Source organism: Mesoplodon mirus (genome assembly GCF_964341445.2).
Source record: "Mesoplodon mirus genome assembly, chromosome: 3".
NCBI lineage: Eukaryota > Metazoa > Chordata > Mammalia > Artiodactyla > Ziphiidae > Mesoplodon > Mesoplodon mirus.
In genome coordinates, this window is record NC_138978.1 from 170,563,558 (window position 1) to 170,577,396 (window position 13,839).

Consider the following 13,839-nt stretch of genomic DNA (forward strand, 5'->3'; position numbering starts at 1 on the left):
CTTTTAATGACACAATAGACCAGATAGATTTAATTGATATTTATAGGACATTCCATCCAAAAACAGCAGATTTCACTTTCTTCTCAAATGCACACAGAACATTCCCCAGGATAGATCATATCTTGGGTCACAAATCAAGCCTCAGTAAGTTTAAGAAAATTGAAATCATATCAAGCATCTTTTCCGACCACAACACTATGGGATTACAGGGAAAAAAACGTAAAAAACACAAACACATGGAGGCTAAACAATACGTTACTAAATAGCCAAGAGATAATTGAAGAAATAAAGAGGAAATCAAAAAATACCTAGAGACAAATTACAATGAAAACAGGATGATCCAAAACCTATGGGATGCAGCAAAAGCAGTTATAAGAGAGAAGTTTATAGCAATACAAGCCTACCTCAAGAAACAAGAAAAATCTCAAATAAACAATCTAATCTTACACCTAAAGGAACTAGAGAAAGAAGAACAAACAAAACCCAAAGTTAGTAGAAGGAAAGAAATCATAAAGATCAGAGCAGAAATAATTGAAATAGAAACAAAGAAAACAATAGCAAAGATCAATAAAACTAAAAGGTGGTTCTTTGAGAAGATAAACAAAACCGATAAACCTTTAGCCAATCTCATCAAGAAGAAGAGGGAGAGGACTCAAATCAATAAAATTAGAAATGAAAAAGGAGAAGTTACACTGCAGAAATACAAAGCATCATAAGAGACTACTACAAGCAACACTATGACAACCTGGAAGAAATGGATAAATTCTTAGAAAGGTATAACCTTCCAAGACTGAACCAGGAAGAAATAGAAAATATGAACAGACCAATCACAAGTAATGAAATTGAAACTGTGATTAAAAATCTTCCAACAAACAAAAGTCCTGGACCAGATAGCTTCACAGGTGAATTCTATCAAACATTTAGAGGAGAGCTAACACCCATCTTTCTCAAACTCTTCCAAAAATGTGCAGAGGAAGGAACACTTCCAAACTCATTCTATGAGACCACCATCACCCTGATACCAAAACCAAATAAAGATACTATAAAAAAAGAAAATTACAGACCAGTATCACTCATGAATATAGATGGAAAAATCCTCAACAAAATGTTAGCAAACAGAGTCCAACAACACATTAAAAGGATCATATACCATGATCAAGTGGGATTTTTTTTTTTTTTTTTTTTTTTGCGGTATGTGGGCCTCTCACTGTTGTGGCCTCTCCCATTGTGGAGCACAGGCTCCGGATGCGCAGGCTCAGCAGCCATGGCTCACGGGCCCAGCCACTCCGTGGAATGTGGGATCCTCCCGGACCGGGGCACAAACTCGTGTCCCCTGCATCGGCAAGCAGACTCTCAACCACTGCGCCACCAGGGAAGCCCAATCAAGTGGGATTTGTCCCAGGGATGCAAGCATTCTTCAATATACACAAATCAATCAATGTGATACAGCATATTAACATATGATCATCTCAATAAATGCAGAAAAAGCTTTTGACAAAATTCAACACCTAATTATGATAAAAATGCTTCAGAAAGTGGGCATAGAGGGAACCTACCTCAACATAATAAAGGTCATATATGACAAACCCACAGCAAACATCATTCTCAATGATGAAAAATAGAAAACATTTCCTCTAAGATCAGGAACAAGACAAGGATGTCCACTCTCACCACTCTTGTTCAACATAGTTTTGGAAGTCCTAGCCATGGCAATCAGAGAAGAAAACGAAATAAAAGGAATACAAATTGGAAACGAAGTAAAATTGTCACTGTTTGCAGATGACATGATACTATACATAGAGAATCCTGAAGATGCCACCAGAAAACTACTAGAGCTAATCAATGAATTTGGTAAAGTTGCAGGATACAAAATTAATGCACAGAAATCTCTTGCATTCCTATACACTAACAACAAAATACCAGAAAGAGAAATTAAGAAAACAATCCCACTCACCATTGTAACAAAAAGAATGAACTACCTAGGAATAAACCTACCTAAGGACGTAAAAGCCCTGTTCTCAGAAAACTATAAGACACTGATGAAAGAAATAAAAGATGACAGAAACAGATGGAGAGATGTACCACATTCTTGGATTGGAAGAATCAATATTGTGAAAATCACTATACTACCCAAAGCAATCTACAGATTCAATGCAATCCCTATTAAATTACCAGTGGCATTGTTTACAGAACTAGAACAAAAAAATCTTAAAATTTGTATGGTGACACAAAAGACCCCAAATAGCCCAAGCAGTCTTGAGGGAAAAAACAGAGCTGGAGGAATCAGACTCCCTGACTTCAGACTATACTACAAAGCTACAGGAATCAAGACAATATGGTACTGGCCCAAAAACAGAAATGTAGATCAATGGAACAGGATAGAAAGCCCAGAGATAAAGCCATGCACCTATGGTCAACTAATGTATGACCAAGGAGGCAAGGATATACAATGGAGAAGAGGCAGTCTCTTCAATAAGTGGTGCTGGGAAAACTGGACAGCTACATGGAAAAGAATGAAATTAGAACACTCCCTAACACCCTACACAAAAATAAACACAAAATGGATTAGAGAACTAAATGTAAGACTGGACAGTATAAAACTCTTAGAGGAAAACATAGGAAGAACACTCTTTGACATAAATCACAGCAAGATCTTTTGTGACCCACCTCCTAGAGTAATGGAAATGAAAACAAAAATAAACAAAGGGACCTAATGAAACTTAAAACCTTTTGCAAAGCAAAGTACAAACAAGACGAAAGGACAATCCTCAGATTGGGAGAAAATATTTGCAAACAAATCAATGGACAAAGGATTAATCTCCAAAATATATAAACAGCTCATGCAGCTCAATATTAAAAAAACAAACAACCCAATCCAAAAATGGGCAGAAGACCTAAATAGACATTTCTCCCAAGAAGACATAGAGATGGCCAAGAAGCACATGAAAAGCTGCTCAACATCACTAATTATTATAGAAAAGCAAATCAAAACTACAATGAGGTATCACCTCACACCAGTTAGAATGGCCATCATCAAAAAATCTAGAAACAACAAATGCCGGAGAGGATGTGGAGAAAAGGGAACCCTCTTGCACTTTTTGTGGGAATGTAAATTGATACAGCCACTATGGAGAACAGTATGGATCTTCCTTAAAAAATTAAAATTAGAATTACCATATAACCCAGCAATCCCACTACTGGGCATATACGCAGAGAAAACCATAATTCAAAAAGACACATGCACCTCAACGTTCATTGCTGCATTATTTGCAATAGCCAGGTCATGGAAGCAATCTAAATGTCCATCGACAAACAAATGGATAAAGAAGATGTGGTACATATATACAATGGAATATTACTCAGCCTTAAAAAGGAACACAGTTGGGTCATTTGTAGAGATGTGGATGGATCTAGAGACTGTCATACAAAGTAAAGTAAGTCAGAAAGAGAAAAACAAATATTTTATATTAATGCATATATGTGCAATCTAGAAAAATGGTACAGATGAACCAGTTTGCAGGGCAGAAATAGAGTCACAGATGTAGAGAACAAATGTAAGGACACCAAGCAGGGAAGGCGGTGGGGGAAGTGGTGGTGGTGGTGGGATGAATTGGGAGATTGGGATTGACATATATACACTAATATGTATAAAATGGAAAACTAATGAGAACCTGCTGTAAAAAAACTAAATAAAATAAAACTCAAAATTTCCAAAAATGCCAAGAAAGGTTATTTTAATTCTCCCACACCACTCTAGAGGACTCTGCTGTTTTAGTTGGAGCTCCTGCCTCTGCTTGTCTTCCTTCTTGGTTGCTTGTCTTTTCTGCTTTTGTCTGTTATTATTTTGGCTGCTGCCAGTGAACCATTACATCTGATTTTTTGCCTGTTTTTCATGTGCCAGGTACCTGAAAGTTAACTGAGGGTGGCTGAGGGAGGCCAGATTGCCTGGTACAAGTAAAGTAAGGTCAAATGACTGTAATGGATTTGTGGGTGTGAATATAGTTCTGTTTCTGTCCTACAGAGTGAATGGTAGGTGCTCAGATTACTACTCCCATGAAGACTCAAAGAGTTGGCTTGAAGAACTATAGTGAGCTCAATGTGGAGAGGCTGTTAGAACTTGTATGCATAAGAGGAGTCCAAGAAAATAATGTTTTTGAGCTTATTTATTTCGTCTTATTATATGCACATACTGTTATTCAACTAGAAAATACAATCTCTGAAGCTTACTCCTTTTTTAAAAGTGACTTCCCCCCTTCACTTGGAAGATTTCCTTTTGGAAAGATAAATCTTCAGAAACTGCATAACAGAAGTATCTAATTGTAATGCTGAGCTTTGAACACATTTTATTTTATTTTATTTTACATCTTTATTGGAGTATAATTGCTTTACAATGGTGTGTTAGTTTCTGCTTTACAACAAAGTGAATCAGTTATACATATACATATGTTCCCATATCTCTTCCCTCTTGTGTCACCCTCCCCCCCACCCTCCCCATCCCACCCCTCTAGGTGGTCACAAAGCACCGAGCTGATCTCCCTGTGCTATGTAGCTGCTTCCCACTAGCTATCAATTTTACGTTTGGTAGTGTATATATGTCCATGACTTTCTCTCGCCTTGTCACAGCTTACTCTTCCCACTCCCCATATCTTCAAGTCTAATCTCTAGTAGGTCTATGTCTTTATTCCCGTCTTACCCCTAGGTTCTTCATGACATTTTTTAAATTCCATATATATGTGTTAGCATACAGTATTTTGTCTTTCTCTTTCTGACTTACTTCACTCTGTATGACAGACTCTAGGCCCATCCACCTCATTACAAATAGCTCAATTTCATTTCTTCTTATGGCCGAGTAATATTCCATTGTATATATGTGCCACATCTTCTTTATCAATTCATCCGATGATGGACACTTAGGTTATTTCCATCTCCTGGCTATTGTAAATAGAGCTGCAATGAACATTTTGGTACATGACTCTCTTTGAATTATGGTTTTCTCAGGGTATATGCCTAGTAGTGGGATTGCTGGGTCATATGGTAGTTCTATTTTTAGTTTCTTAAGGAACCTCCATACTGTTCTCCATAGTGGCTGTACCAATTCACATTCCCACCAGCAGTGCAAGAGTGTTCCCTTTTCTCCACACCCTCTCCAGCATTTATTGTTTCTAGATTTTTTGATGATGGTCATTCTGACTGGTGTGAGGTGATATCTCATTGTAGTTTTGATTTGCATTTCTCTAATGATTAATGATGTTGAGCATTCTTTCATGTGTTTGTTGGCAGTCTGTATATCTTCTTTGGAGAAATGCCTGTTTAAGTCTTCTGCCCATTTTTGGATTGGGTTGTTTGTTTTTTTGCTGTTGAGCTGCCTGAGCTGCTTATAAATTTTGGAGATTAATCCTTTGTCAGTTGCTTCATTTGCAAATATTTTCTCCCATTCTTAGGGTTGTCTTTTGTCTTGTTTATGGTTTCCTTTGCTGTGCAAAAGCCTTGAAGTTTTATTAGGTCCCATTTGTTTATCTTTGTTTTTATTTCCATTTCTCTAGGAGGTGGGTCCAAAAGGATCTTGCTGTGATTGATGTCATAGAGTGTTCTGCCTGTGTTTTCCTCTAAGAGTTTGATAGTTTCTGGCCTTACACTTAGGTCTTTAATCCATTTTGAGCTTATTTTTGTGTATGGTGTTAGGGAATGATCTAATCTCATACTTTTACATGTCCCTGTCCAGTTTTCCCAGCACCACTTATTGAAGAGGCTGTCGTTTCTCCACTGTACATTCCTGCCTCCTTTATCAAAAATAAGTTGACCATATGTCCGTGGGTTTATCTCTGGGCTTTCTATCCTGTTCCATTGATCTATCTTTCTGTTTTTGTGCCAGTACCATACCGTGTTGATTACTGTACTGTTGTAGTATAATCTGAAGTCAGGGAGCCTGATTCCTCCAGCTCTGTTTTTCATTCTCAAGATTGCTTTGGCTATTCGGGGTCTTTTGTTTCTCCAAAGAAATTTTGAAATTTTTTGTTCTAGTTTTGTGAAAAATGCCAGTGGTAGTTTGATAGGGATTGCATTGAATCTGTAGACTGCTTTGGGTAGTAGAGTCATTTTCATAATATTGATTCTTCTGATCCAGGAACATGGTATATCTCTCCATCTATTTGTATCATCTTTAATTTCTTTTATCAGTGTCTTATAATTTTCTGCATATAGGTCTTTTGTCTCCTTAGGTAGGTTTATTCCTAGATATTTTATTCTTTTTGTTGCAATGGTAAATGGGAGTGTTTTCTTGATTTCACTTTCAGATTTTTCATCATTAGTGTACAGGAATGCCAGAGATTTCTGTGCATTAATTTTGTATCCTGCTACTTTACCAAATTCATTGATTAGCTCTAGTAGTTTTTTGGTAGCATCTTTAGGATTCTCTCTGTATAGTATTATGTCATCTGCAAACAGTGAGAGCTTTACTTCTTCTTTTCCAATTTGGAATCCTTTTATTTCCTTTTCTTCTCTGATTGCTGTGGCTAAAACTTCCAAAACTAAGTTGAGTAAGAGTGGTGAGAGTGGGCAGCCTTGTCTTGTTCCTGATCTTAGTGGAAATGGTTGCACTTTTTCACCATTGAGGGCGATGTTGGCTGTGGGTTTGTCATATATGGCCTTTATTATGTTGAGGAAAGTTCCCTCTATGCCTACTTTCTGCAGGGTTTTTGTCATAAATGGGTGTTGAATTTTTTTGAAAGCTTTCTCTGCATGTATTGAGATGATTATATGGTTTTTCTCCTTCAATTTGTTAATATGGTGTATCACGTTGATTGATTGGCATATATTGAAGAATCCTTCCATTCCTGGAATAAACCCCACTTATCATGGTGTATGATCCTTTTAATGTGGTGTTGGATTGTGTTTGCTAGTATTTTGTTGAGGATTTTTGCATCTATGTTCATCAGTGATATTGGCCTGTAGTTTTCTTTCTTTGTGACATCCTTGTCTGGTTTTGGTATCAGGGTGATAGTGGCCTGGTAGAATGAGTTTGGGAGTGTTCCTCCCTCTGCTATATTTTGGAAGAGTTTGAGAAGGATACGTGTTAGCTCTTCTCTAAATGTTTGATAGAATTTGCCTGTGAAGGCATCTGGTTCTGGGCTTTTGTGTGTTGGAAATTTTTTTTTTTTTTTTCTGTACGTGGGCCTCTCACTGTTGTGGCCTCTCCTGTTGCGGAGCACAGGCTCTGGACGCTCAGGCTCAGCAGCCATGGCTCATGGGCCCAGCCGCTCCGCGGCATGTGGGATCTTCCCGGACCGGGGCACGAACCTGTGTCCCTTGCATCGGCAGGCGGACTCTCAACCACTGCGCCACCAGGGAAGCCCTGTTGGAAAATTTTTAATCACAGTTTCAATTTCAGTGCTTGTGATTGGTCTGCTCATATTTTCTATTTCTTCCTGATTCAGTCTTGGCAGGTTGTGCATTTCTAAGAATTTGTCCATTTCTTCCAGGTTGTCCATTTTATTGGCATAGAGTTGCTTGTAGTAATCTCTCATCTTTTGTATTTCTGCAGTGTCAGTTGTTACTTCTCCTTTTTCATTTCTACTTCTCCTTTTTCATTTCTAATTCTGTTGATTTGACTCTTCTCCCTTTTTTTCTTGATGCGTCTGGCTAATGGTTTTTCAATTTTGTTTATCTTCTCAAAGAACCAGGTTTTAGTTTTATTGATCTTTGCTATCGTTTCCTTCATTTGTTTTTCATTTTTTTCTGATCTGATTTTTATGATTTCTTTCCTTGTGCTAATTGTGGGGTGTTTTTGTTTTTCTTTCTCTAATTCCTTTTGGTGCAAGGTTAGGTTGTTTATTCGAGATGTTTCCTGTTTCTTGAGGTAGGACTCTATTGCTATAAACTTCCCTCTTAGAACTACTTTTGCTACATCCCATAGGATTTGGGTCGTCGTGTCTCCATTGTCATTTGTTTCTAGGTATTTTTTTATTTCCTCTTTGATTTCTTCAGTGATCACTTCGTTATTGAGTAGTGTATTGTTTAGCCTCCATGTGTTTGTATTTTTTACAGATCTTTTCCTGTAATTGATATCTAGTCTCATAGCGTTGTGGTCGGAAAAGATACTTGATACAATTCCAATTTTCTTAAATTTACCAAGGCTTGATTTGTGACCCAAGATATGATCTATCCTGGAGAATGTTCCATGAGCACTTGAGAAAAATGTGTATTCTGTTGTTTTTGGATGGAATGTCCTATAAATATCAATTAAGTCCATCTTGTTTAACGTATCATTTAAAGCTTGTGTTTCCTTATTTATTTTAATTTTGGATGATCTGTCCATTGGTGAACGTGGGGTGTTAAAATCCCCTGCTATGAATGTGTTACTGTCGATTTCCCTTTATGGCTGTTAGTATTTGCCTTATGTATTGAGGTGCTCCTATGTTGGGTGCATAAATATTTACAATTGTTATATCTTCTTCTTGGATTGATCCCTTGATCATTATGTAGTGTCCTTCTTTGTCTCTTCTAATAGTCTTTATTTTAAAGTCTATTTTGTCTGATATGAGAATTGCTACTCCAGCTTTCTTTTGGTTTCCATTTCCATGGAATATCTTTTTCCATCCCCTTACTTTCAGTCTGTATGTGTCTCTAGGTCTGAAGTGGGTCTCTTGTAGACTGCCTATATAGGTTCTTGTTTTTGTATCCATTCAGCCAATCTGTGTCTTTTGGTGGGATCATTTAGTCCATTTACATTTAAGGTAATTATCGATATTTATGTTCCTATTCCCATTTTCTTAATTGTTTTGCATTTGTTATTGTAGGTCTTTTCCTTCTCTTGTGTTTCTTGCCTAGAAAAGTTCCTTTTGCATTTGTTGTAAAGCTGGTTTTGTGGTGAACTCTCTCAGCTTTAACTTGTCTGTAAAGATTTTAATTTCTCCATCAAATGTGAATGAGATCCTTGCTGGGTAGGGTAATCTTGGTTGCAGGTTTTTCTCCTTCATTATTTTAAATATGTCCTGCCAGTCCCTTCTGGCTTTCAGAGTTTCTGCTGAAAGATCAGCTGTTAACCTTATGGGGATTCCCTTGTGTGTTATTTGTTGTTTTTCCCTTCCTGTTTAATATGTTTTCTTTGTATTTAATTTTTGACAGTTTGATTAATATGTGTCTTGGCATATTTCTCCTTGGATTCATCCTGTATGGGACTCTCTGTGCTTCCTGGACTTGATTAACTATTTCCTTTCCCACATTAGGGAAGTTTTCAACTATAATCTCTTCAAATATTTTCTCAGTCCCTTTCTTTTTCTCTTCTTCTTCTGGAACCCCTATAATTCGAATGTTGGTGCGTTTTATTTTGTCCCAGAGGTCTGTGAGACTGTCCTCAGTTCTTTTCATTCTTTTTTCTTTATTCTGCTCTGCAGTAGTTATTTCCACTATTTTATCTTCCAGGTCACTTATCTGTTCTTCTGCCTCAGTTATTCTGCTATTGATCCCATCTAGAGTATTTTTAATTTCATTTATTGTGTTGTTCATCATTGTTTGTTTCATCTTTAGTTCTTCTAGGTCCTTGTTAAATGTTTCCTGCATTTTGTGTATTCTATTTCCAAGATTTTGGTTCATCTTTACTATCATTATTCTGAATTCTTTTTCAGGTAGACTGCCTATTTCCTCTTCATTTGTTAGGTCTGGTGGGTTTTTATCTTGCTCCTTCATCTGCTGTGTGTTTTTTTGTCTTCTCATTTTGCTTATCTTACTGTGTCTGGGGTCTCCTTTTTGCAGGCAGCAGGTTTGTAGTTCCCATTGTTTTTGGTGTCTGTCCCCAGTGGCTAAGGTTGGTTCAGTGCGTTGTGTATGCTTCCTGGTGGAGGGGACTAGTGCCTGTGCTCTGGTGGATGAGGCTGGATCTTGTCTTTCTGGTGGGCAGGTCCACGTCTGGTGGTGTGTTTTGGGGTGTCTGTGGCTTTATTATGATTTTAGGCAGCCTCTCTGCTAATGGGTGGATTTGTGTTCCTGTCTTGTTAGTTGTTTGGCATAGGGTGTCCAGCACCGTAGCTTGCTGGTCGTTGAGTGAAGCTGGGTGCTGGTGTTGAGATGATCTCTGGGAGATTTTTGCCATTTGATATTCTATGGAGCTGGGAGGTCTCTTGTGGATCAGTGTCCTAAAGTTGGCTCTCCCACCTCAGAGGCACAGCACTGACTCCTGGGTGCAGCACCAAAAGCCTTTCATCCACAGGCCTTTCATCCAAGAGCCATTCTCCCTCAGAATAAAAGGGAGAGAAAGTAGAAAGAAAGAATTAGTAGAAGTAGAAAGATAGAAAGAAAGAAAGAAAGAAAGAAAGGAGGGAGGGAGAGAGGGAGGGACGGAGGGAAGAAGGAAGGAAGGAAGGATGGAGGGAAGGAAGGAAAAAAGAAAGAAAGAAAGAAGATAAAGTAAAATAAAATAAAGTAAGATAAAATAAAATAAAGTTATTAAAATAAAAATAATTATTAAGAAAAAAATTAAAACAAACAAAAAAAAAAACCGGACGGATAGAACCCTAGGAGAAATCGTGGAAGTAAAGCTCTACAGACAAAATCTCACCCAGAAGCATACACACACACACTCACAAAAAGGGGAAAAAATCATAAATCTTGTACTCAAAGTCCACCTCCTCAATTTGGGATGATTTGTTGTCTATTCATGTATTCCACAGATGCAGGGTACATCAAGTTGATTGTGGAGCTTTAATTTGCTGCTTCTGAGGCTGCTGGGAGAGATTTCCCTTTCTCTTCTTTGTTCGCACAGCTCCCGGGGCTCAGCTGTGGATCTGGCCCCTCCTCTGCGTGTAGGTCGCCGAATGGCATCTGTTCTTTGCTCAGACAGGACGGGGTTAAAGGAGCAGCTGCTTCGGTGACTCTGGCTCACTCAGGCCGGGGGGGGGGGAGGGAGGGGCACGGCGTGCGGGGGTGGGGGCGGGGGGGCACGGCGTGGGGGGGGAGGGAGGGGCACGGCGTGCGGGGGGCGGAGGGAGGGGCACGGCGTGCGGGGCGGGCCTGCTGCGTCAGAGGCCGGCGTGACGTTGCACCAGTCTGAGGCGTGCCGTGCGTTCTCCTGGCGAAGTTGTTCCTGGATCCCGGGACCCTGGCAGTGGCGGGCTGCACAGGCTCACCGGAAGGGGGGTGTGGAGCGTGACCTGTGCTCACACACAGGCTTCTTGGTGGCAGCAGCAGCAGCCTTAGCGTCTTATTCCCGTCTCTGGGGTCCGCCCTTTTAGCCGCGGCTCGCGCCTGCCTCTGGAGCTCCTTTAAGCAGCTCTCTTAATCCCCTCTCTTCGCGCACCAGAAAACAAAGAGGGAAGAAAATGTCTCCTGCCTCTTCGGCAGGTCCAGACTTTTCCCCGGACTCCCTCCCGGCTAGCCGTGGCGCACTAACCCCCTGCAGGCTGTGTTCACGCCGCCAACCCCAGTCAGCTCCCTGCGCTCTGACCGAAGCCCGAGCCTCAGCTCTCAGCCCCGCCCGCCCCGGCGGGTGAACAGACAAGCCTCTCGTGCTGGTGAGTGCTGGTCGGCACCGATCCTCTGTGCGGGAATCTCTCCGCTTTGTCCTCCGCACCCCTGTTGCGGTGTTCTCCTCCACGGCTCCGAAGCTCCCCCCTCCACCACCCGCAGTCTCCGCCCGCGAAGGGGCCTCCTAGTGTGTGGAAACCTTTCCTCCTTCACAGCTCCCTCCCACTGGTGCAGGTCCCGTCCCTATTCTTTTGTCTCTGTTTCTTCTTTTTTCTATTGCCCTACCCAGGTACGTGGGGACTTTCTTGTCTTTTGGGAGGTCTGAGGTCTTCTGCCAGCGTTCAGTATGTGTTCTGTAGGAGTTGTTCCACGTGCAGATGTATTTCTGATGTATCTGTGGGGAGGAAGGTGATCTCCATGTCTTACTCTTCCGCCATCTTCCCCTCGTCCCCCTGCACACATTTTATTGTTGAACAAGACACTTTTACAGCTGTTTTTTTTTTATTATTTTGTATGTATGTATGTATGTATGTATGTATTTATTTGTGGTACGAGGGCCTCTCAGTGCTGTGGCCTCTCCCGTTGCGGAGCACAGGCTCCGGATGCGCAGGCTCAGCGGCCATGGCTCACGGGCCCAGCCACTCTGCGGCATGTGGGATCTTCCTGGACCAGGGCACGAACCCGTGTCGCCTTCATCGGCAGGCGGACTCTCAACCACTGCGCCACCAGTGAAGCCCACAGCTGGTTTATTTTTAATTTCCTTGAAAGAACTTGTGAAATATGGTTTGCCTCATAATGCTTCTCAATACTGTAGTTTTCATTTAAATTATAATTTTATGTTTAAAACCTGAATTATACGGTAAGTGATAGAAGATAAAATGACTTTAATAATATTTCTAAATGTTATAGGATTATGAATCGTCCTTGGGACCTATGTTTCATTCTCAACCGAGGAGATGGAGAGACTCCTCACCGCCCCTTCTGAGGGAGACTGCTTCAGCATCAGCTGGAACCATAACCATTTTAAAGGCCCAAGTCAGAGCCCTAGCTGGATTTTCCAACCTCTTCCATTGAACTGCAGCACAACAGGTCAGTCACTTGATTGGTCGTTCCTTCCCTGTGTGTGAGATCTGATCAGAAATACTTGATCGGGAACGGTCAGACTAGAGCTGGGCTGAGTTTCTTAAAGCAGATCCCAGTTTCTCCACTATCAGGACTTGAGGATTTCTGAAATTAAATTCCATGTACACTGTTGTGAGAATGTATGAGGTGGAGGATGTTTTATTTGCTGTTACGTAAATTTTCAGATAATGAGGTAATTCCCATTCATACATAGTTGCAATTATAATTAAAATTTGGCTCAATAAAAGACAAAGCAAACACTTTCATAATGTTTCATTTCTCAAGTTGATATCTTATTTTTTTAATAAATTTATTTATTTATTTTTGGCTGCGTCGGGTCTTCGTTGCTGCGTGCAGGCTTTCTCTAGTTGTGGCGAGAGCGGGCTACTCTTCGTTGCGGTGCGCGGGCTTCTCATTGCGGTGGCTTCTCTTGTTGTGGAGCATGGGCTCTAGGCACGCGGGCTTCAGTAGTTGTGGCACACGGGCTCAGTAGTTGTGGCTCGTGGACTCTAGAGCGCAAGCTCAGTAGTTGTGGCACACGGGTTAAGTTGCTCTGCGGAACGTGGGATCTTCCTGGACCAGGGATCGAACCTGTGTCCCCTGCATTGGCAGGTGGATTCCCAATCACTGTGCTACCAGGGAAGCCCCTTAAGTTGATATCTTGATAAAACCTGATATTTCTCCAACTATTTACCATGAAAATTTGATTCCCAGTTAAAATGATTCCTACGCGGTAGCCTTTTCCTGGTATCACTTGTTCTTTGAGAACTGGGACAATGTTTCGAAGTCTATTCAAGGTGTAGAGGAAGGAAAACAGCAGGAAGACAAAGGCTTCCTGAAGGAGGAGGTGTCCAGCTTTGGGCTTCGTCGACAAGCAAATTGAGGTGGTAAGCAGCAAGTAGAGGAGTTGCTTCCCAAGGCAACTAGTGAGGCAGCCTGGCTTTAACGTTACAACTATATGGGTTCAAATCCCTGTTCGGCCTCTACTTGCTGTGTGAATCAGGGCAAATTACTTAACTTCTATGAGTCTTTGATTTCTCATCTAAAGATCACTACATGGAAAAAGATAGCAACGCTAAAAATAATGAGGTAATAAAGACATCTAAGTTTTGTTTTCTCCTTCAAGAACTTGGGTATAGATAGCTTAAATATGATACATGTATGGCTGTTAGCCAGAACTGGTGTCATCTTGCGCCCTTACAATTTCTCCTGTCCTTTCACTGACCCTACCCAGGACTGTACTGTGCAGTGAATCACTTC

The 13,839-nt window shown here is 40.7% G+C and overlaps 1 long non-coding RNA gene across 1 annotated transcript in view; it reads left to right on the top strand.

Annotated features, from left to right (window-relative positions):
* Positions 1 to 12,637, top strand: part of LOC309801035 — a 79,498-nt gene extending 66,861 nt beyond the window's left edge. The window contains exon 3 of the long non-coding RNA XR_014293523.1: positions 12,367 to 12,637. This is a non-coding gene — a long non-coding RNA (uncharacterized lncRNA). The remainder of the gene's footprint in view (positions 1 to 12,366) is intronic.
* The last annotated feature ends 1,202 nt before the right edge of the window (positions 12,638 to 13,839 follow it).